This window comes from Scyliorhinus canicula, chromosome 26 (genome assembly GCF_902713615.1).
Source record: "Scyliorhinus canicula chromosome 26, sScyCan1.1, whole genome shotgun sequence".
NCBI lineage: Eukaryota > Metazoa > Chordata > Chondrichthyes > Carcharhiniformes > Scyliorhinidae > Scyliorhinus > Scyliorhinus canicula.
Genome location: NC_052171.1, coordinates 10302614 through 10326535, shown reverse-complemented (window position 1 = coordinate 10326535; position 23922 = coordinate 10302614). Strand labels below are relative to the sequence as shown.

General features: G+C 52.3%; 1 protein-coding gene across 1 annotated transcript in view; it reads right to left on the bottom strand.

Annotated features, from left to right (window-relative positions):
• LOC119957553 (zinc finger MIZ domain-containing protein 1-like) overlaps nt 1-22336 on the bottom strand; it is a 191096-nt gene extending 168760 nt beyond the window's left edge. The window contains 1 exon segment of the mRNA XM_038785701.1: nt 22162-22336. The gene's annotated coding sequence lies outside the window, so the exon portion shown is untranslated.
• Nucleotides 22337-23922: the final 1586 nt, after the last annotated feature.

The window sequence follows — 23922 nt, the reverse complement described above, 5'->3', positions numbered from 1 at the left end:
AAGCCCCCAATAGACAAGAACCCCAATATTTTAGTTTAGTAAGACAGTGAGGAAAGGATATCTCATTCCAGGGGTGATCTCACGCAAGATAGATGCAAACAAACTTTATTGCGAACATAGTATTAAAATATTTTATTTTTATTTTAATAAATTTAGAGTATCCAATTCCTTTTTTCCAATTAAGAGGCAATTTATCGTGGCCAATCCTCCGACCCTGCACATCTTTGGGTTGTGGGGGCGAGACCCACGCAAACACGGGGAGAATGGGCAAACTCCACACGGGCAATGACCCAGAGCCGGAATCGAACCTGGGACCTCGGCGCCGTGGGACCATTGTGCCACCGTGCTGCCCTGTGTTAAAATATTTTCAACCTCGCATCAGAAAATAGCTTAGAATTACCCCATGAACGATGCTAATCAGTACAGCGACACAGTGGCCCTTAACTGCTATCTTTACTTACAATCAAACAACAGAACCGTCGCAGATCCCAATCCACTTTTAAATGTAGTTAGCTCTCAGGAATACTTGCTGGATAGAGTTGTCTTGAATACTCCACTTTAAGAGGGATCTTGCTTGGAAGCCTGTCACCATGCCCGAATACGGCAGAATCTCGGGCTGTGGGCGCAATTTAAGGCAAAGGTTTCTCAAGCGTCATTGGTGGCGGGTTTTTCCAGGGAGTTTCCCGTCGGCCGGGTGGGCGAGTTCCCCGCCGCTATTCAACGACACTTAGTCACCTTTTTGGGCCCTGGGGAGTTTCTCGTCAGTTTAGCCCACACTTAGAAGTATTTGTATCACTGGGGAGCTGAACTCGCAGCCCAGACCGGCTCTCCAGAGGTCGGGGCGGCCACTTTGCAAAGGTGCCTCGATCTCTAATGATCTTGAGGGTCCCCCCACACCCCGTCCCCCACACCCACCTCAGGCAATGTCACCCCCCTACACACATGGACATTACCCCCTCCCCTCATGTGATGACACTCTATGGGGTCGCTGTGGGTGTCCCCCTTTTTCAGGCCCCCCCCCACACCCTCTTACAGCACCCCCCCCCCTTTCCAGTGTTAACATGTACTAGATGCTGTGGTATGAAGAGGCAAGCGTTCAGCTCCTTTTTCACCAACACACCTTTAATGGTTCAAACTCACTCTGCACAGAACTCTGCAGATCATCACAAGCTCCAGAGCCCACCTGAAGCCCTTTTACATATCAGTGTCAATCATTCAACACTCAACATAAATGAGACAATCATTGAACACTTAACATAAATGAGACAACTAATTGCAATGTCTCTTAACCCATTATTTAACATCCAGGACCCTCACCTTTCACTCCCCCAACTGACCAGAGGCTCCTTCATACCCGCCTTGCGCCAACCGCCCTTCATACCCCCATCTCCCTCCTTTCATGAGCTTGGCCTCCCCTCAGGCCCTGACCCTTGGCAATCCCACCTGGGCACCTTGAAAGGGGGGGGGGGAATCTTAATACTCAAGTCGATAATTAAGGATAGGGTGACTGAAAACCGCCAACCAGTCGACCAATCGCTCATTTTAGATATGGTTGGCGAAAATCGATCAAAGGCATTAAGGGGATACGGGGCAAAGGTGGGTATATGGAGTTAGTTGGCCAATCAGCCGTGATCTCGCTGAATGGTAGAAGCTCCTAAAAGGGGCAAGTGGCCTCCTCCAGTTCCTCACCTAATGAAGGCGACCTCCCCCACGCTGGGTTCGCGAGTTAAGTCTTCTCAACCCCGTTGCTGATTGGACTCTTCGTATTTCAAACGGACGCCGCAATCCAGGTTGGCGTGACCAAACTTGCCATCAGCATTGCCCAGGCAGGCAGTCACCCGACCCGATTGTCTGCCCCTGCTGCTGCCGGGTGTCCCAAGAGGGAGCATGCGGTGTCCACGGGCACAAGAGAAGCATTCCGTGCCCGGTGGGCACCACAGGGAATGGGTTTGCCTGACTGACACTTTGAATTACATTTTTTTTGTTTGATATTTTAGTTTTTTTTGTTTTTTTACATAGAATTTACAGTGCAGAAGGAGGCCATTCGGCCCATCGAGTCTGCACCGGCTCTTGGAAAGAGCACCCTACCCAAGGTTAACACCTCCCCCTATCCCCGTAACCCCACCCAACACTAAGGGCAATTTTGGACACTCAGGGCAATTCATCATGGCCAATCCACCTACCCTGCACATCTTTGGACTGTGGGAGGAAACCGGAGCACCCGGAGGAAACCCATGCAGACACGGGGAGGACATGCAGACTCCGCACAGACAGTGACCCAAGCCGGGAATCGAACCTGGGACCCTGGCGCTGTGAAGCGATTGTGCTGTCCACAATGCTACCGTGCTGCCCCTTGCGATTTACCCCTCAGTTTATGCAATTTTGTTTATTTGATTCCATCAAAAATCCTGGTGTTCGCTCTGCCCGGGATCGCTGTACATGGTCCTCACCGTTTCTTAAAAATAAATTTAGAGTGCCCAATTTTTTTCCCCCCCCCGCAATTAAGGAGCAATTTAGCGCGGCCAATCCACCTAGCCTGCACATCTTTGGGTTGTGGGGGCGAGACCCACCCCGACACGGGGAGAATGTGCAAACTCCACACGGACCGTGACCCAGAGCCGGGATCGAACCCGGATCCTCGGGGCCGTGAGGCAGCAGTGCCCAGTCCTCACCATTTAATGGATATGTTCATCGGACAGCTGAAAGGGGTGGTTGGGGGGGGGGGGGGGGGGGGGGGGGGGGGGAATAAAAGAGATTTACATTTCTACAGCGCTTTACATGACCACCGGAGGACCCCCCCCAACCATTTTACGGCCAATGAGGTGCCTGTTTAAAATGCGGAGAGGGTGATAGCCAATCGGCGCACAGCAGGACCCCAGAAACAGCGTCACTGTCGGCTGTCCCTGGATTTGGGGATGACGTCTGTTCAGGGTCACGGGTCTCCACGCGGTTGAACGGGACGATTCCCGTCCCGCAGCTCTTTGTCTAGGCGGGGCACGGCATCCTTTGAGGTAGAGGGGTACGGCAGACAGGGTTTACCAGTGTGGCAATGACCCGGAAATTAGTGCCGCCAACTGAGGGCTTAGTATCAGGCAGGAGAACTCTTCCTCGGAATGGCAACGTGGGATCTTTCACATTCCCCCCCAAGGGGGCAGGCGGGTATCAGAAGGTGCCGCGGTGCAGCGGTCCCTCAGCACTGCGCCGTGAGTGTCCGTCTGGATATATTTGCTCCAGTCGCTGGAGTTGGTGCTCAAACCCAGAGTGTTCTGACTCCGGGCAAGGGAGTGCGAAACGCACCCAGGAACAGGGATGAAAACAGAACGCGATACGCAGCTTAGCGACAAAAATGAAAAAAGGTTTTCCCTCCTCGTGGGACGGGAGGACAAGAGAGAACAGAGGAGGCCATTCGGCCCATCACAACGGGGCTGGCTCTGTGGTACGGTCACTCCCATAGGAGTCCCTCGTGGACTGACACCTGACTGTACAAATCCGTCACCCTTAAGGACAGAAGCATCGGGAGGGTTGGGGCTGGTCAACTCTCGGGCACCCAGGGTGCAGTTGATGGAAGGTTAACCTGGTGGATCCCAAGTGTTTCATGTCTTTCTGCTCCCCATATGCATCACTGCTCGAGTCCTTTCTCCTCTACTAACTCCCCCACCAGCCCCAACCACATTCTTCCAGCACTTGTTCATTCAATACCTTCCTTAGCTAGTCGTAGAGTGAATATAGCACAGAAGGTGGCCATTCAGCCCATCAAATCTATTCTGGCTCTCTGTAGGTCAATCCAGTCAGTCGCATTTCCCTCCCCACCCCTCCATCCCTGTACCACGCCCAACTTATTTCCCTGAAGTGTCCGTCCAATTTACTTTTGAAATTATTCATCGCCTCTGCTTCCACCAGCCTCGTAGGCAGCAAGTTCCACCTCATTACCATTCGCTGGGTGAAAAGAAATCTTCCTCATAATCCCCCCCACCCCCCCCATATCTCTGCCCCAAAACCTAAAATCTGTGCCCTCCCCTCCCCCCTCCACTCCCCCCTGGGTCCTGTGACAACAACTAATTTTGTCGACCTTATCTGAACCCGTCACCTTCTTGTACACCTCGATCAAATCTCTCCCCTCAGCCTCCTTCACTCCGACCCCAGGCAAACGATTAAAGATAGCCTTGTGCGGTTCGGCTTTTAAACCATCCTTGAATAAAAGTCGGTGCTTATTAGACTGTCAGAAGGTCGGGTTCGAGGATTGAACATTCTTTCCATTCCAGCATGGAGCACTTGTAAATTTAGGCCTCAATCCCAGCATTAGAAGTAGTGCCAGTCCGTTTCCTAGGCAACCCATCCTCGTGACCTGCCTCAGTTAGCCGTTAGATTGCCGTTAGCGCTCAACTTTGTTCGAAGGACTCAGGTAAGTTGCACAGGCACCCACAGTAAATCGGCCAACTGGCACTAATATTCGGCGCGCCCAGATTGGCCAGTTGGTGGGCCGAGGACAAGATGGCCACAGGCTCTCTAAGTCGGAAGGCCTATTCGGGGCCCTCGAGCTTGGAAGAGGCTGTAGATCTGTAGTTCAGGTTAAGAGAAAGAGGAGTGGAGGGAGAGATGGTTGGAGGGGGGCAGGTTCTGTGGCCAGGCAGCTGAGGAGGGGCTTAAAGAGGGGCCAGTGAGGCCTTGGCGCTGGGCTGTGAGCCAGAAGCCTACTTCCTCATTCTGTCCCCACCTGCCAAGAGGGCGGCACTCAGGCCCAAGGCAAGGGAGGAGCAATGCCCGAAAAGAGCCAACCTAGGCCGGTGGCGTTCAGACAGGCCGAACTGGCATCTTTCGGCGGGCACCTCGAGTACCTCGTACAGCGATAATTGGCAGCGTGGAACGGCCCTCAGGGTGAAAGTGAAACCCAGCGAATCGCGACAGATGTGCAAGGGGAAGGAAGGGGAAACCTGTATCGATAAATTAAAGAGGCCCGTGTGATTAAGCATTTGGGATAGGAATGAATCACCCAGCCTGACATTTACAACTCGCTCATGAGTCAAGGCTAACCATTCTGGGTTCTGCTCTTCAGAAACATCCTGTGTTTTAGTCATTACATCTTTCAAGCAATCTATCAAAAACATTCGATTTTTCACCCAGCGCGTTGAACACCTCCCCCGGTTCCTTTTTACGCAGACTTATTCCAGGATAAAGCTTCTCTTAACCCGCCGATCCATCTGTGGGAGTGTGGGCCTTGCAATCACAGAACGGTCATCGCACCTGAGGAGGCCATTTGGCCCACATGTCTGTGCCAGCTCTCTGAGATTACCCTAGTACAACGCCCCCCCCACCCGCCGTTCTTCCCCCGCACCCCCTTCCCCCCCTCCCGCTCCCTCCCCTCCCGTAACCCTACCAAATAGTTCCCTTCAGAATGTTTTCCCATTCCCTCTCTCAGGCAGTGAAGTCAAGGCCCTACCCGCTCGCTAATTGGGAACGTTTCCCCCCTCCCCCCGTCATAGAATCCCTACAACGCAAAGGCCATTCGGCCCCTCGAGTCAGCACTCGGGGGTGAAAAAGCACCCCCACCTGGGCCCAATTCCCCGCCCTATCCCATTACCCCTTAACTTCGCCTAACCTTTTGGACACAGGGACAATTTAGCGTGGCCAATCCACCTGACCTGCACGTCTTTTGGAGTTGTGGGGGCAAAACCCAGGCAAAACACGGGGAGTGACCCAGAGCCAGGATCGAACCTGGGACCTCGGCGCCATGAGGCAGCAGTGCTAACGTATGAAGGGATACGAGTCAAAGGCAGGTATATGGAGTTAGGTCACACATCTGGCTCGAGGGGCTGAATGGCCCACTCCTGTTCCTATGAGAGGCGGCAGAACGACTGGGACAAGAGCTGCCAAGAGAGAGAGAGATAACCTTTCAAAAGACTCGCCACTGAGCTGGGGTTCAGCGACGGGTAACGTCTCGAGCAAATGCTGAACACCTCTGGAATAACGGTTCCGCCATTTTGGCCTCCCCACGTGGCAAATATCAAAGCTAAATACGGCAGATGTTGGGAATCGGAAATAAAAACGGAACGATTTTGGAAAAGCTCAGCAGTTCTGAAGAAGAACCACACGCACTCTTTCTCTTTCTCTCTCTCTCTCTCTCTCTCCACAGATCTTTCAGGACTGCTGAGTTTGACCATCAGCGCCACTGAAGGAGGTGGCAATTTAGGGGTTAAAAAGGCAGCAGAGTTCGAGGGATACACCCACACCCTGAGTTACCTCGACCCAGTCAGACTTCACCTCGTTAGTGGGAATACAGAGGATGCCCCGTTTCAGCCAGGTTGAGCCACTCAAGCTCCATTGTCATTCAGGACAACCTTGTTTGATGAGTCCCATCACAGAGTCTGATGACCTATTTGTCCGTCACCGGAAGGTTAGTTGCGTATCAGTGGCATAGCTCTGTCCTTTTGGATAAACTGGAGTGGGCAACCAGCCAGGAGAACGAGAGTAGGCTCAGGTCTGGTCACCGCAGGGGAGAACTTTTGTTTGAGGGGGTGAGCAGAGCTTAGAGAAAGGGAGAGTGAAGGAATGCTGGTTTGAACAGTTACAGAAAAGGGGAGATTGACAGAGGGGTCGTGAAAGTTGCTACCAAGGCAGGCTTTGGAAGAGGATTCTGACCAAATGACCCTAACAGAAGAAAATTGCTTCGTAAATGCAAGTATTGCCTTTGTCGACCTGTGAAAGTGGAATGAGAGCTGTATGTTCTGTTACAGTGTTGTCTAATGGGAACTAGTGTGTTAAGGTTAAGAAACTGCATGTAATCTGCTAGCGTTAGAGCTGAAGTAAAAGTTTAAATATTGTTTTCTTTTCTTGCAATAAATTTTATTTGCAAAATAACCAACCCCTCTATTTTATATTATCACTCCCAAAACTAATCGATAGTAGTTAGCACTGCTGCCTCACGCCACCGAGGACTTGGGTTCGATCCCGGCCCCGGGTCCGTGTGGAGTTTGCACATTCTCCCCCGTGTCCGCGTGGGTCTCACCCCCCCCAACCCAAAAATATGTGCAGTGTAGGTGGATTGGCCACGTTAAAATTGCCCCTTAAATTGGAAAAAAATTGAATTAGGTACTCAAAAATTTTTTTTAAAAGGTCTCGACAGCCCTTTTCGAAATGTGGTCACCACTACGACGTGGGAAACGCAGAGGCCAACGCGTGCACAGCAAGATCCCGCAAGACACTATGTCGACAAGCAGATAATCTGTTTCCTGATCGAGGGATAAATATAGTCTGGGACGCGGGGGCTGCTGGGGGAGGTGGGGGGATTAATACTCTTGCTCTTCTCCGAAATAATGCCCCGGAATCTTCTGCAGCCACCCGAGCAGATAATTAGGCCCTCTGTTTGAGATCAGACCCGGAAGGAGGCATCTCAGACACCGCAGCACACCCTCAGTACAGCACAGCGGGCTTGAGTGCTCAATGATCGCTGGAGTGGGACCTGATTCTGGGATCTTGCGCCTTGGGGGGGGGGGGGGCAAGCGAGCTATCCACTGCGTCACATCTGGCACATACGGTTAAGATGAAAGTACAATTACTTTTAGACGACACGGTGTTGTGAACCACTAACATCATCAAACTCGGGTGACGGTTGCTCACTTGAAATCCTGCGCAAGCTGCGAGCAAATGCTGCCGAGATTTTGCGTTCAAATCATCCCCCACTAGACGAACAGATTTGGCTCGCTTCCCAGTCCCCAGCGTGTAACTAGCTCCACCAGCAATCGGCTGCAAGCAGATGGCAAATAAACAGCCCTTACGAGGAGGCCAGGACGTCAAGCCTCCCAGTTGCTCAAGCGTGAACGGACACACAAAGAGCTGGAGCAGAGCTGCTATTAAATGTTGGTTCAGCCTTTCCGTATCCTTGACTCGAAACTCAGTTCTTGGGCAAGTGGGTGTGAGGTGGTTGGGGGGGGGGGCAGTAATGGGGTCGTGAATCTTGAGGTTTCGGCTTAGCATCATAGAATCCCGAAGGAGTTGCAGGAGGCGGCCATTCGGCCCATCGAGTCTAAACGTACACAAGTGACAGAGCTTCCACAGTCTTCTGGGTTGAGAATTCCAAAAATTCACAACCCTCCGTGACAAGAGAGTTCTCCTCATCACGATCCCAAGCGGCATTCCCCCCTTCTTTTGAAATTGTGCCCCCCTGATTCTGGACTCCCTACTCGGAATACAGGCCCAGTTTGCTCCCTGACCAGAAAACAGGCCCAGTTTGATCTCCACCCAGAATACAGGCCCAGTTTGCTGCCCACCCAGAATACAGGCCTAGTTTGCTCCCCACCCAGAATACAGGACCAGTTTGCTGCCCACCCAGAATACAGGCCCAGTTTGCTCCCCACCCAGAATACAGGCCCAGTTTGCTCCCTGACCAGAAAACAGGCCCAGTTTGATCCCCACCCAGAATACAGGCCCAGTTTGCTCCCCACCCAGAATACAGGCCCAGTTTGATCCCCACCCAGAATACAGGCCCAGTTTGCTCCCCACCCAGAATACAGGCCCAGTTTGCTCCCCACACAGAATACAGGCCCAGTTTGCACCCCGACCAGAATGCAGACCCAGTTAGATCCCCACCCAGAATAGAGGCCCAGTTTGCTGCCCACCCAGAATACAGGCCCAGTTTGATCTCCACCCAGAATACTGGCCCAGTTTGTTCCCCGACCAGTATACAGGCCCAGTTTGCTCCCCACCCAGAATACAGGCCCAGTTTGCTCCCCACCCAGAATACTGGCCCAGTTTACTCCCCACCCAGAATACAGGCCCAGTTTGCTCCCCACCCAGAATACAGGCCCAGTTTGTTCCCCGACCAGTATACAGGCCCAGTTTGCTCCCCACCCAGAATACAGGCCCAGTTTGATCTCCACCCAGAATACAGGCCCAGTTTGCTCCCCACCCAGAATACAGGCCCAGTTTGATCTCCACCCAGAATACAGGCCCAGTTTGCTCCCCGACCAGTATACAGGCCCAGTTTGATCCCCACCCAGTATACAGGCCCATTTTGCTCCCTGACCAGAATACAGGCCCAGTTTGATCCCCACACAGTATACAGGCCCATTTTGCTCCCTGACCAGAATACAGGCCCAGTTTTCTCCCCACCCAGAATACAGGCCCAGTTTGCTCGCCACCCAGAATACAGGCGCAGTTTACTCCCCGACCAGAATACAGGCCCAGTTTGCTCCCTGACCAGAATACAGGACCAGTTAGCTCCCCACCAGAATACAGGCCCAGTTAGCTCCCCGACCAGAATACAGGCCCAGTTTGCTCGCCACCCAGAATACAGGCGCAGTTTACTCCCCACCCAGAATACAGGCCCAGTTTGCTCCCTGACCAGAATACAGGCCCAGTTTGCTCCCCACCTAGAATACAGGCCCAGTTTTCTCCCCACCCAGAATACAGGCCAGTTTGCTCCCCACCCAGAATACAGGCCCAGTTTGCTCCCCAGCCAGAATACAGGCCCAGTTTGCTCCCCGGCCAGAATACAGACCCAGTTTGCTCTCCGGCCAGAATACAGGCCCAGTTTGCTCCCCACCCAGCATACAGGCCCAGTTAGATCCCCACCCAGAATACAGGCCCAGTTTGCTCCCCACCCAGCATACAGGCCCAGTTAGATCCCCACCCAGAATACAGGCCCAGTTTGCTCCCCACCCAGCATACAGGCCCAGTTAGATCCCCACCCAGCATACAGGCCGTTAGATCCCCACCCAGAATACAGGCCCAGTTTGTTCCCCACCCAGAATACAGGCCCAGTTTGTTCCCCACCCAGAATACAGGCCCAGTTTGCTCCCCACCCAGAATACAGGCCCAGTTTGTTCCCCACCCAGAATTCAGGCCCAGATTACTCCCCACCCAGAATACAGGCCCAGTTTGCTCCCCGCACAGAATACAGGCCCAGTTTGCTCCCTGACCAGAATACAGGCCCAGTTTGCTCCCCAATCAGAATACAGGCCCAATTTGCTCACCACCCAGAATACAGGCCCAGTTTGCTCCCCAACCAGAATACAGGCCCAGTTTGCTCCCCACCCAGAATACAGGCCCAGTTTGCTCCCCACCCAGAATACAGGCCCAGTTTGCTCCCTGACCAGAATACAGGCCAGTTTGCTCCCCACCCAGAATACAGGCCCAGTTTTCTCCCCACCCAGAATACAGGCCCAGTTTGCTCCCTGACCAGAATACAGTCCCAGTTTGCTCCCTGACCAGAATACAGGCCCAGTTAGCTCCCCGACCAGAATACCGGCCCAGTTTGCTCCCTGACCAGAATACTGTCCCAGTTTGCTCCCCGACCAGAATACAGGCCCAGTTAGCTCCCCGACCAGAATACAGGCCCAGTTAGCTCCCCGTTACAGGCCCAGTTAGCTCCCCGACCAGAATACAGGCCCAGTTTGATCCCTGACCAGAATACAGGCCCAGTTTGCTCCCCACCCAGAATACAGGCCTAGTTTGTTCCCCACCCAGAATACAGGCCCAGTTTGCTCCCGACCCAGAATACTGCACCACTGTGCGGCCCTAAAACTCTTCTGAAGTATGTTCACTGTTGTCATACACACAGCAAGATCCCACAAACACCAAGTAGCATTCACACCACGCCAAAAGCAGCTCCAGCAAGCGAGAATCGAACCACCTCCACTCGTCAATCAATAACATAGCCATTGTTGAATCCCCCCCACTACCAACATTCAGGGCGGCATGGTGGCACAGTGGTTAGCACTGCTGCCTCATTGCGCCAGGGACCTGGTTTCAATTCCGGCCTCAAGTGACTGTGTGGAATCTGCACGTTCTCTCTGTGTGTGCGTGGGTTTCCTCCGGGTGCTCCGGTTTCCCCCCACAGTCCAAAGATGGGCAGGTTAGGTGGATTGGCCGTGCTAAATTGCCCCTTAGTGCCCAAAAGGTTAAATTGGCTTACGGGGAACGAGAGATGGCGTTGGCTTACGTGGGGTGCGGGCTCGATGGGCTGAATGGCTTCCTTCTGCACTGGAGGGATTCTACGATCCTGGGGGTCACCAATCACCAGAAATTGAACTGGACCCAGCCATATAAACACTGTGGCTACCAGAGCAGGTCGGAGGCTGGGAATCCTGCGGAGAGTAACTCACCTCCTGACTCCCCCCAAAGCCTGTCCACCATCTACAAGGCACAAGCCAGGAGTGTGAGGGAATACTCTCCACTTGCCTGGATGAGTGCGGCTCCCAACAACACTCAAGAAGCTCCACACCATCCAGGACAAAGCAGCCCCGCTTGATCGGCACCCCATCCACAAACATTCACTCCCTCCCCCACCGACGCACAGTGGCAGCCGTGTGTACCATCTACAAGATGCACTGCAGCAACTCACCAAGGCTCCTTCAACCAGTGGTTCCAAACTCTGTATCTATCCCGGCAAACTTTATACTATAAAAATATGAGGCCCAATTCATCATATTCTCCAACTGAGCTGCCCTCAAGCAAACATATTTTATCTCTAAGAAAAACCTCATAAAAGCACCATTTAATGCAATTTCCATTCATTCAAGTTTTCAACGGACGCATTGTCGCCATTTGCATGTGAAATACAATTTTCTTGTTCAAAATGCACACGTTTTAAAAGTGCTTGCCTTTAAAGCTTTCAATTGTTCTGCCCTTTTCCTTCTGTCTGCACTTCTCAAAGCGAAAGTTGATAAATGAAGGAAATACAGGGAGCGATAAATAACGGTAATGTGACACCTTGAGTCTGCCTCTGTGAGCAGAGTCTCTTAAGACGGGAGGATCTTGTGACACAGATTTGCACAATGTCGCTTCAACTGTTACAATATGGAGATGTTAGAAAATTGGATCAAAGATGCAGTGGGCAATTTAGGGGTCAACAGACGGAGGGTAAAACTGCTAGCACTGAACCCACACCTGGCCTGAGTTACATTGCCCCATTCAGACTTAACCTCGTTAATGCTGACCCCTGTCAGCATCAACGGGGCCGAGGTGGAGATGGTTAGCAGTTTCAAATTCCTAGGGGTGCACATCTCCAGAAATCTGTCCTGGTCCACCCACCTCGACGCTACCACCAAGAAAGCAGAACAGCGCCTATACTTCCTCAGGAAACTAAGGAAATTCGGCATGTCCACATTGGCTCTTACCAACTTTTACAGATGCACCATAGAAAGCATCCTATCGGGCTGCATCACAGCCTGATATGGCAACTGCTCGGCCCTGGACCGCAAGAAACTACAGAGAGTTGTGAACACATCCATCACACAAACCTGCCTCCCATCCATTTACTCCATCTACACCTCCCGCTGCCTGGGGAAAGCGGGCAGCATAATCAAAGACCCCTCCCACCCGGCTTACTCACTCTTCCAACTTCTCCCATCGGGCAGGAGACACAGAAGTCTGAGAACACGCACGAACAGACTCAAAAACAGCTTCTTCCCCGCTGTTACCATACTCCTAAATGACCCTCTTATGGACTGACCTGATCTCTCCACACATCTTTTCTACTGAGTAGACCAAACTCCATATCACACCCAATTTACATTGTGCATTTATCGTATGCTTTTCAATACATTTCACTGAACCTAGGTACACCTGACAATATATCAAATCCAAATGTTCTGTCAATGCAAGTCTCTTTTTTGCCTGCCTGGATAAGTGGAGTTGAGAGCTGTCTTGTCATTCTAAATGGTGTTTAATGGGAAATCCTACATTAGGATTGAGAGATACATGTAATCTTTTCTTGTTAGGTTTGAAGTTTTTAAAAGTTTAAATACTGTTTTTGTTTCGTTTGTAAAAATAACGCAAATCGATCTTTCCGCGCAGATTTACAACATTTTTAAATGTTGCAGTATCTTAGCCACTCTTAGGATTTGGTCTAACGTCCGTAACAGTCTGAGCAAGACCAGAGTTTTGGTGTCTCCCTGCTTTCAAGGTTTTTTTTTATAAATTTAGAGTACCCAATTCATTTTTTCCAATTAAGGGGCAATTTAGTGTGGCCAATCTACCTACCCTGCACATCTTTGGGTTGTGGGGGCGAAACCCACGCAAACACGGGGAGAATGTACAAACTCCACACAGACAGTGACCCAGAGCCGGGATCGAACCTGGGACCTCGGCGCCGTGGGGCTGCAGGGCTAACCCACTGCGCCACCGTGTTGCCCCCCTGCTTTCAAGGTTGGCTATCGAACAATGGGCCCTCCCACCAGGGACGAGTAGAAATCTAATGACGTTTGAAAACAACCACCATTTGGAATTAGCCGATCTGGGGGGGTGGGGGGGGTCAGAGATCGGACGCTCTCCGAATTTGACAGAGCCCTTGTTACTGGGCCACGCTTTGGAGCACCCTGGTCCTGCGGCCTTCCCAGAATCCTTCCCACCCGAAGCCTGTCCTGTCAAGAGGGCGAACCTTCCGTCTGACAAATATTCAAGGACAAAAGAGGAACTCGGAGAGCTGAAAACTATTCCTCGTGCATCGACGCAAAAATCTTCTCAGCCGAAACTCGAACCCAGTTGAAGTAAACAAACACATTAATATTCTCGGCAAAATGTTTTTGAGGCAAAAACGTATTTGTTCCATCGTATCGCCGATTAAAAACAAGATCAGCCAATGATGCTGATCCTCAACAGGACGGACAACATTTATGGATGGAGAAACAGGAGACTAAATGTTTCAGGAGCTTTCATCGGAACTGGACGCCATTGGACATTGGGGCTTTCACCATCGTGACAGGAGGATTTGTTACATCACTGCGAAATCTGGCCAGACTTTGGATGATACACTTTGCGATCGATTAGTTTGCGGCTTCAGGAATGAAGCCATCTAAAGGATTCTGGGCGGGATTCTCCCCCTCACCCACCCCCCCTCACCCCGCCCTGCCAGGTGGGAGAATCGCCGGGGGTCGGCGTGAATCCCGCCCCCGCCGTCCTCCCAATTCTCCCGTCCCCCCAAAAACCGTCCCGACGTGTGTTGCGCCACCCGCCTCAGAGAATGGTGGGGTCCGGCATGACTCAAAGGTCCCCGGGGCTGTCCGGATTCTCCGGCCCGTGATGGGCCGAAGTCCCGCCCGTTCTATGCCGGTCCCGCCGGCGTAAATTGGAGTTGGTCCCTTACCGTCGGGACCTGGCGGTGTGGGCGGGTTCCGGGGTTCTTGGGGGGGTCGCGGGGGGGATCTGGCCCCGGGGGGTGCCCCCACGGTGGCCTGGCCCGCGGTCGGGGCCCACCGATCCGCGGACGGGCCTGTGCCGTGGGGGCACTCTATTCCTTCCGCACCGGAGGCCATGGTCATCCGCCATTCCCGATACGGAAGTGACTCCATGTGCGCATGCGCGGGGATGATGCCAGCATGCACTGGTGCTCCCGCGCATGCGCCGACTCGCACCGGCAAGCGGAAGACCTTCGGCGCCAGTTGGCGTGGCGCCAGGCCCCTATCCCGCCAGCCAACGGGGCGCCAACCACTCCGGGGCGGTTGTAGCCCCTGAAGGTGCGGAGGATTCCACACCTTTGGGGTGGCCCGACGCCGGAGTGGTTCATGCCACTCCATCCCGCCAGGACACCCCACCTCGCCGGGTAGGGGAGAATCCCGCCCATCGTTTTTTTTTTTTAATTTAGAGTACCCAATTCAGTTTCTCCAATTAAGGGGCGATTTAGCGTGGCCAATCCACCTACCCTGCACATCTTTGGGCTGTGGGGGGCAAAACCCACGCAGACACGGGGAGAATGTGCAAACTCCAGACGGACAGTGACCCAGAGTTGGGATTGAACCCGGGTCCTCGGCGCAGTGAGGCAGCAGTGCTAATCACTGCGCCACCGTGTTGCCCTAAAGGATGTTGTTGACTAAAGGTGCATTAGCCCTAAAATCTGCTGTGGGAACCTTGAAAGTCTATCTTGCTGCGAGAGGACTTTCGCTGATTGGAGTTCGAGCTAAAGTCTGTAAGAAGGATGTAACATGTCATCGCGACAACCAAGTGTGACTTGTCGCTGGAGATGGTTGGAGCAAAAAGTCCAAATGAAAAGATTGTGGTAAAGTTGGTCACACTGTCAAAGGATGTTGGTCACACCAACCTTCATCAGCACAACAGAAGTGTAGCCGGGGCGGCATGGTAGCACAGTGGTTAGCACTGTTGCTTCCCAACACCTGGGTCCCAGGTTTGGATCACTGTCTGTGCGGAGTTCTCCCCGTGTCTGCGGGGTTTCCTCCGGGTGCTCCGGTTTCCTCGCACAAGTCCCGAAAGATGTGCTGTGAGGTGAATTGGAAATTCTGAATTCGCCCTCTGTGCACCCGAACAGGCGGAGTGTGGTGACGAGGGGATTTCCACAGTAACTTCATTGCATTGTTAATGTAAGACTACTTGTGACACTAATAAAGATTATTATTATTACTACAAGAAAAACACTGTAGTCTGCAGGGCGAGTTGACCAGCTAAGCGATCCACCTGAAGACTCACCAATTACCAAAGTGTCAAGTCAGCTTAACGACATGAAGCTCAGCGTTCCAGCAGTACAAGGAAAGGTCTATCCAAAATTAAATGGGAACTCTATTAAGATAGAAGTGGATCAAGAAAACTTCCCAGCATTCTTTGGGAGATCTTGGTTAAGGAACTTTGTGCACCAATCTGTTGACTCGACGAACCATTGTCAACCACTTCTGAGAAAGAATGCGTAGGTATTCGAGGAGTCATTTGGATCCATGGCTGGGCTCGAAGTGAAAGCCAAGATGGCCGCCAAGGCTTCAGTTTAACACTTCATGTGGTGGTGCGCTCCCTCAGGTTTCCGGAGCAGGACTTGAACCCACAACTCTCTGACCCAGAGGCGAGAGTGCCTCCCGTTGAGCCACAGCTGACACTTGTGCAATTGCGGTGCCAAAGAGGAACCACCGTCTTGCATTCATGAGGCCAAACTGAGGGCGGGTCTCGCGAACCACTTCCTGAGCAAGACCGAGAGAATAGGAGGGCAAACCGGCCAATATTTATTTTCTCTCTGGGTTCGAATCTGTGAATCATTTCCTTCCTCCATCCATCTCTTTTCTATCCGAATGCAAGGGGGACATCACCTACCCGCTTTTGCCTTTTGGAGTGTGCGCTAATAAACTAACCCTCTGAGTTGATCCTAACTCCGGGTTGCTCTGGGGCTATAAATTGGTAGGCGCCCAAATCAAAGGTTCAGGAAATATGCCTACCTTATAAAGCGGGAAGCAAATCAAAAGGGACCTTTCTGTTTAAAGAGGGAGAAATTAGTCCTGCTCAAATTACCCCCCCCCTCCCCCCATGTCCGTAACAGTGCACCTGACACTGGTATGCCACTCATCAGCTACGAGATATTAATGAGGCAGCCATAATATGCCAGTCTCTCACTCGCTGAACAATGCTGCACTGAGTGCCTATCGCCAAAATCTGGGGTACAAACCTTTTACACAGGTTTATCATAGCTTCCTTGCTTTGAGACCATCAGACATAGGAGCACAAGTAGGCCACTCGGCCCATCGAGTCTGCTCCGCCATTCAATCATGGCTGATATGTTTCTCATCCCCATTCTCCTGCCTTCGCCCCACAACCCCTGCTCCCCTTATTAATCAAGAACCTATCTATCTCTGTCTTAAAGACACTCAGTGATTTGGCCTCCACAGCCTTCTGCGGCAAAGAGTTCCACAGATTCATCACCCTCTGGCTGAAGATATTCCTCCTCATCTCTGTTTTAAAGGATCGTCCCTTTAGTCTGAGATGGTGTCCTCTGCTTCTAGTTTTTCCTACAAGTGGAAACATCCTCTCCACGCCCACTCTATCCAGGCCTCGCAGTATCATAGAACATAGAACATAGAACAGTACAGCACAGAACAGGCCCTTCGGCCCTCAATGTTGTGCCGAGCCATGATCACCCTACTCAAACCCACGTATCCATCCTATACCCATAACCCAACAACCCCCCCCCCCCCCTTAACCTTACTTTTATTAGGACACTACGGGCAATTTAGCATGGCCAATCCACCTAACCCGCACATCTTTGGACTGTGGGAGGAAACCGGAGCACCCGGAGGAAACCCACGCACACAGGGGGAGGACGTGCAGACTCCACACAGACAGTGACCCAGCCGGGAATCGAACCTGGGACCCTGGAGCTGTGAAGCATTTATGCTAACCACCATGCTACCCTGCTGCCCCAGTTTCAATAAGTTTCAATAAGATCCCCTCTTATCCATCTGAACTCCAACAAGTACAGACCCAGAGTCTTCAACCATTCCTCATACGACAAGCTCTTCATTCCAGGGATCATTCTTGTGAACCTCCTCTGGACCCTTTCCAAGGCCAGCACATCCTTCCTTAGATACAGGGCCCAAAACTGCTCACAATACTCCAAATGGGGTCTGACCAGAGCCTTATACAGCCTCAGAAGTACATCCCTGATCTTGTATTCTAGCCCTTTTGACATGAATGCTAACATTGCATTTGACTTCCTAACTGCCGACTGAACCTACACGTTAACCTTAAGAGAATTTTGAACAAGGACTCCCAAGTCCCTTTGCGCTTCTGATTTCCGAAGCCTTTTCCCATTTAGAAAATAGTCTATGCCTCATATCCTCCTACCAAAGTGCACAACCTCACACTTCTCCACATTGTATTCCATCTGCCACTTCTTTGCCCATTCCCCTAGCCTGTCCAAGTCTTTCTGCAGCCCCGCCCTGCTTCCTCAACACTACCCTTGGTACTCTATGTCCCTTGGAATAAAGGCCCGGATAACGTATGCTTTATTCAATGATTACTGCTTTATTACATCGACCTTCCTAACTGGATTCCGCACCGAAATCTTCATCTCAATTCCAGACAGATTACACAAACGAGTGATAGCAAAATGTGCATGTGGCTCAAATCCTGATGGAGAATATTCCAGAGGTGAGGGCCGCGATTCTCCCAACGGGAGACAAAGTGCCGACGCCAGAGTGAAAACCGGAGTGTTTCACTCCGGCGTCGGAGGCTGCTCCTCGCTCCCTATTCTCCCCCCCCCCCCCCCCCCCCCCCCCCCCACCACGAGCAGCAGCGCGTCAATCTCGCGCGCCGGGCCTTGACGCTTGCGTCAAAGCGGCGCCGCCTGAATGATGCGGCCGGCAGCGCCTAAATGACGTCACCCACGCATGCGCGGTTGCCGTCTTCCCCTCCACTGCCCCGCAAGACATGGCGGATTGATCTTGCGGGGCGGCGGAAGGAAAAGAGTGCGTCTATCAGAGACGCCGGCCCAACGATCGGTGGGCACCGAACGGCCTGTCGCAAAATGCCCCCGGCATGGGGGTGGAAGAATCGCGCCCGAGGGGTTTGTCGTATGAGGAGAGATTGAACAGTTGAGGCCGATACTCTCTAGAGTTTAGAAGAATGAGGGGAGATCAAATTGAGGTGTACAAGATGATAAAAGGTATGGAGAAAGCAGATGTGGAGGGGATGCTTCCTCTTGTGGGGAATTCTAGATCGAGACGTCACAATTTTAGGATAAGGGGGTTTTCAGAGATGAGAAGAAAGGGCTGTGAATCTGTGGAATTCGCTACCCCAGAGTGTGGTGGATGCTGGGACTTTGAGTCAATTTAAGGAGGGGATTTTTAACTAGTAACGGGTTGAAGGCTTATGGACGATGGAGTTGAGGCCGAGAGGTGATAGCCATGTTCGTAGCAAATGGCAGAGCAGGCTCGAGGGGCTGAATGGCCTCCTCCTGGCTCTTATCCGGTGTATCATTCCCAAACCGATTCCCAACCAGCTCTCTTTTGAAGGGATTGGCCCATTTTGAGGTTCAACAGGGGAATGAGGGGGGGGGGGGGGGGGGGGGGCAGAGTCGGTCCTCTCAATCGAGGCTCCTTAATCCATGTCCCCTGTGTTCAAACAAGCATTTTCAGATTAAAGAACGCCTTGGAATTATATCTTATCTTTGTACGGCAAAATGTCTGGGCTCTACTGAGCTCGAGGCAAAGGCAGCACAGAACTTGACCAATAATCCAAATTGCACTTAGTATACCTACAGACTGGTTAGCACTGGGACTGCAGCGTCGAGATCCCAGGTTCGATCCCGGCTCTGGGTCACTGTCCGTGTGAAGTTTGCGCATTCTCCCCGTGTTTGCGTGGGTTTCACCCCCACAACCCAAAGATGTGCAGGTTAGGTGGATTGGCCACGCTAAATTGCCCCTTAATGGGAAAAGAAAAATAATTGACTACTCTAAATTTTAAAAAAGAATACCGACAGAATCGCAACAGTGCAGAAGGAGGCCGTTTGGCCCATCGGGTCTGCACCGACCTTTGAAAAGAGCAGCCTATCTAGGCCCACACTCCTACCCAACCCCCGTAAACCCATCCAATCCACGAAGGGACAATTGATCATGGCCAATCCAACGAACCTGCACATCCTTCGGGACTTGTGGTTGGAAGCCGGAGCACCCGGAGGAAACCCACGCAGTCACGGGGGAGAACGTGCAGACTCCGCACAGACAGTGACCCGAGGCCGGGAATCGAACCCGGGACCCTGGCGCTGTGAGGCAGGGAACCTCGACCACAAAGCATTCATTTATAATGAAACAGGCAAACACTGAATTGAACGCAATCCTATATTACGTTGAACGTTATCACCTCATGAGGTGGACATTAGAATGGTGAAAGGCCCAAAGCAAAGTGCCAGTTTAAAAGCCACTTGGTGGGTTAGCATGGCTGCCTCACAGCGCCAGGGTCAGGGTTCGATTCCGACCTTGGGTGACTGTGTGAAGTTTGCATGTTCTCCCCGTGTCTGTGTGGCTTTCCTCTCCTGGATCTCCCAGTGGGCTGTGAAACCCAACACCACCAAGTTAAAGTGACCTGTTAATAGTTGCAGTTATTGGGGCAGCACAGCGGCGCAATGGTTAGCACCACAGCCTGACGTCGCCTGGGACCCGGGTTCGATCCCGGGTCACTATCTGTGTCTGAGGAGGCCGAGTCACTGAATATATTTAAGAACAAAATGGGTAGAATTCAAGACTCCAAAGGTTTGAAGACCAAATATTTGGACAAAGGTTGTAAGGAGCTTAAACGCACAAGTCGATAGTAAGGCGAGGAGATTTAAGGAGGTGATTCCAGAACTAAGGGTCCAGATAGCTGAAGACACGTCTGCCGCTGTGAAGGAATAAAAATCGGACTGATTTTCGAGTCTGGTCTTAGAAAACAAACCGACCTTCTGAGCTGTTAGCCAGCAATAGACAACCCAGTCAGAATCAGCAGTTTTCTCGTGATTGAGGGACAAAGATGTGCCGGGGCGGGAGGGAGAGTTCCCCACGCTATTCTTCAACATAACACAGCTGACAACTTTCACACAGCCGCTTAAGGGGCGGTTAGGGCTGAGCGCAAGGGCCGTACGCAACCCATCGCTTCATCCTGAGCTTTAAACAAATACTGGAAATGAAGTGTGCGGGCAGAGAATGGCAGCGCTATGACTCCACGACGCACTCTCGCCACTCGAAACAGGCCCCAGTTCCTCACTCGAGGGGCTCGAGCACAAACGCCAGGCCGGCTGCAGCGCAGTACTGAGGGGGCGCTGCACGGCTGGAGGTGCCAACTCTCAATGCCACTCTGACCCGAGGGCATGTCCCTCACCCCCCCCCCCCCCGCCCACTTTAGAAACCGTCCCCTGGGAATGTTGCAAAGAGGATGAGGCAAATCGCTCAATGTCGGAGCCACTTTTTAACCCCACCACATCTGGCCGATTATCTGTCGATGGGAGCTTTCTGCGCATAAATTGGCAGCCGCCATTATCCGTGGAAACCCTGCAGTGCAGAAGGAGACCATTCGGCCCATCGGGTCTGCACCGACCCTTCGGAAGAGCACCCTATCTCGTAAACCCGTGCATTGATCACGGCCAATCCACCTAACCTGCCCACCTCTGGGCTTGTGGGAGGAAACCGGAGCACCCGGAGGAAACCCACGCAGACACAGGGACAACATGCAGTCTCCGCACAGACAGTGACCCAAGCCGGGAATCGAACCTGGCTCCCTGACACTGTAACCTGGCCCCTCATTGGCTGGAAAGCACTATGAGACATCCGGCGATCAGGAAAGGCGATATGCAAATGATAGAGATGTTATTGTTTATCGTACAGGTTGAACACTTAAATATTCAAGGGGCTTGAGGGAGAGGGGAGGGGGGGAGAAGGTCTCCAAGTCCCTTCAATCAGAGCACCCCAAGGGGCTTTCAATTGTTAGCACTGCTGCCTCACAGCTCCAGGGTCCCAGGTTCGATTCCCCGCTGGGTCACTGTGCAGAGTCTGCACGTTCTCCCCGTGTCTGCGTGGGTTTCCTCCGGGTGCTCCGGTTTCCTCCCACACTCCAAAGATGTACAGATTAGGTGGATTGGCAGTGATTAATTGCCGCTCGGTGGGGTTAAAGGGATCGGGCGGGGGGGGGGGGGGGGGGGAATTGAGCCTAGGGTTAGGGTGCTCTTTCGGAGGGCCGGTGCAGAGTCTATGGGCCGAATGGCCTCCTTCTGCACTCTAGGGATTGTACGATCCGGTGTAAATAACCCCTCGCGCTGGAAGTTTGGATATGAAACGCTTATTGGACATATAGTCCCTCACTCACTCACTACAATGGGACGAAAGTCAGATCTGAACCGTTACCTAACACAGTTGTACAAATGTTACAGGTAAAGTATATTTCCTGGCCCAGCTTGGGGGGGGGGGGTCTTATTTGATTTGGGAATAAGACCCCCACCCTACTCCTCCCAGAAACCCAAATGCAGTGACACAGGAGAGTAATAATAGTCGTTCCACCACTGCCCCCTCCAACCAACACCAACACAGACCCTAAAGCAACCCAACTTGTGGTCAGACAGAGGGCTGCGACCCGAAGGGTCCTACATCAATTCAACCTCTGGGTGTTCCTCCACTCTCTCCCTCTCCCCCTGGTTAAAGGGGGGGGGGGGGGGGGGGAGAGGGGAGCTGATTTGCAAATAAGCAGAACCTTTAACATAATGCCTGCTATTCCCCCCCAACACCAGCACAAACCTCCAGCAGTGACAAGCCAAAAGGGATCTGGCTCCGAAATGCAACAAAACATGTACTTTCCGCGTCAATTTCCCATCTACAAAGGGTCAGGAACAAGGGACATCTCTCCCTCCCTCCTTCAGCCCACCCCCAGCCCCAGCAGGCACAGACACAAGACAAGACACAGAGAGAGAGAGAGATAAAGCCATAAATGTCTTACCCACACATTCAAAGGAAGGAAGAGGAGGGGGTGGTTTAGAAACAGGGTTGGTTTGTTCTGCAAAGGGGCATTAAACAAGGGTCTGTAATGGCTTGTGTCCCCCTTGTGCTGGCCCCCTCATCCAGTCCTCCTCTGCCGCCTCCTCCTCCTCCTCTTGCCCCCCTCTCAGTTAATGCTGTTCCACTGAGTGAAGCAACCACAGCATCACATAGTCAGAAACACAGCCACTAATAGTGTCAGGTTACACTAGCTATTCTGTTACCAGCCAGCCAGGGCTGGCTGCCTGGCTACTGCTAAAACCCTAACAGGAGCAGCCTGGAATGGACTGATCTACCTCCCATCTCCTTTTCCAGTCTGTGTCCTTCACATTTTCTCCTCTCTGTCTCTCGCTTTCGTAGCTTGCCCGTCTTTGCTTTTTAAAATAATTTTCCTAGCTGGGGAAGCTAAAGAGATCCCAACCCCCTTCGTCGCCGCTAGACCCGACTATAGAATCCCGACAGTGCAGAAGGGGGGGGGGGGGCATTCGGCCCATCGAGTCTGCACCCACCCACTGAAAGAGCACCTTTAAAAAAAAATTAAGAGTATCCAATTAATTCAGGGGCAATTTAGCGCGGCCAATCCACCTGCCAGGCACATCTTTGGGTTGTGTGGGGGTGAAACCCACGCAGACTCGGGGGAGAATGTCCAAACTCCACACGGGCAGTCGCCCGCGGTCGGAATTGAACATGGGACCCTGGCGCTGTGAGGCAGCAGTGCTAACCACTGTGCTGCCTAAACCTCTCTAAACCTCCTGCCTTTCACCTTAAAATTACCCCCTCTCCTTATTGACCCTCTACTAAGGGGAAAGTTCCTCCCTATCCACCCTATCTGTGTCCCTCATAATGTTGTCCACCACAATCACGTCCCCCCTCAGCCTTCTCTGCTCCAAGGAAAACAACCCCAGCTCTAACCAGCCTCTCTTCATAGCTGAAACGCTCCAGCCCAGGCAACATCCTGGTGAATCCCCTCTGCCCCCTCTCCAGGGCAATCGCATCCTTCCTATAGAGTGGCGACGAGAACTGCACTCAGTACTCTAGCTGTGGCCTAACCAGCGTTTTATACAGCTCCATCATAACCTCCCTGCTTTTATATTCTATGTGCTGGTCTACTACAGTCTTCCCTTTGTAAACATGAGCTCTTAGGGTTGCACTGTAGCTCAGTGCTTAGCACTGCTGCCTCACGGCGCCAAGGACCCAGGTTCAATTCCAACCTCGGGTGACTGTGCACATCACCATCAATCTGTCCTGGTCCACCCACGTCGACGCTACGACCAAGAAAACAAAACAGCGCCTAGACTTCCTCAGGAAACTAAGGAAATTTGGCATGTCCACATTAACCCTTACCAACTTTTACAGATGCACCATAGAAAGCATCCTATCTGGCTGCATCACAGCCTGGTATGGCAACTGCTCGGCCCAGGACCGCAAGGAACTTCAGAGAGTCGTGAACACCGCCCAGTCCATCACACGAACCTGCCTCCCATCCATTGACTCCATCTACACCTCCCGCTGCCTGGGGAAAGCGGGCAGCATAATCAAAGACCCCTCCCACCCGGCTTACTCACTCTTCCAACTTCTTCCATCGGGCAGGAGATACAGAAGTCTGAGAACACGCACGAACAGACTCAAAAACAGCTTCTTCCCCACTGTCACCAGGCTCCTAAATGACCCTCTTATGGACAACTGATCTCCACACATCTTCTCTACTGATTAATACTTCACT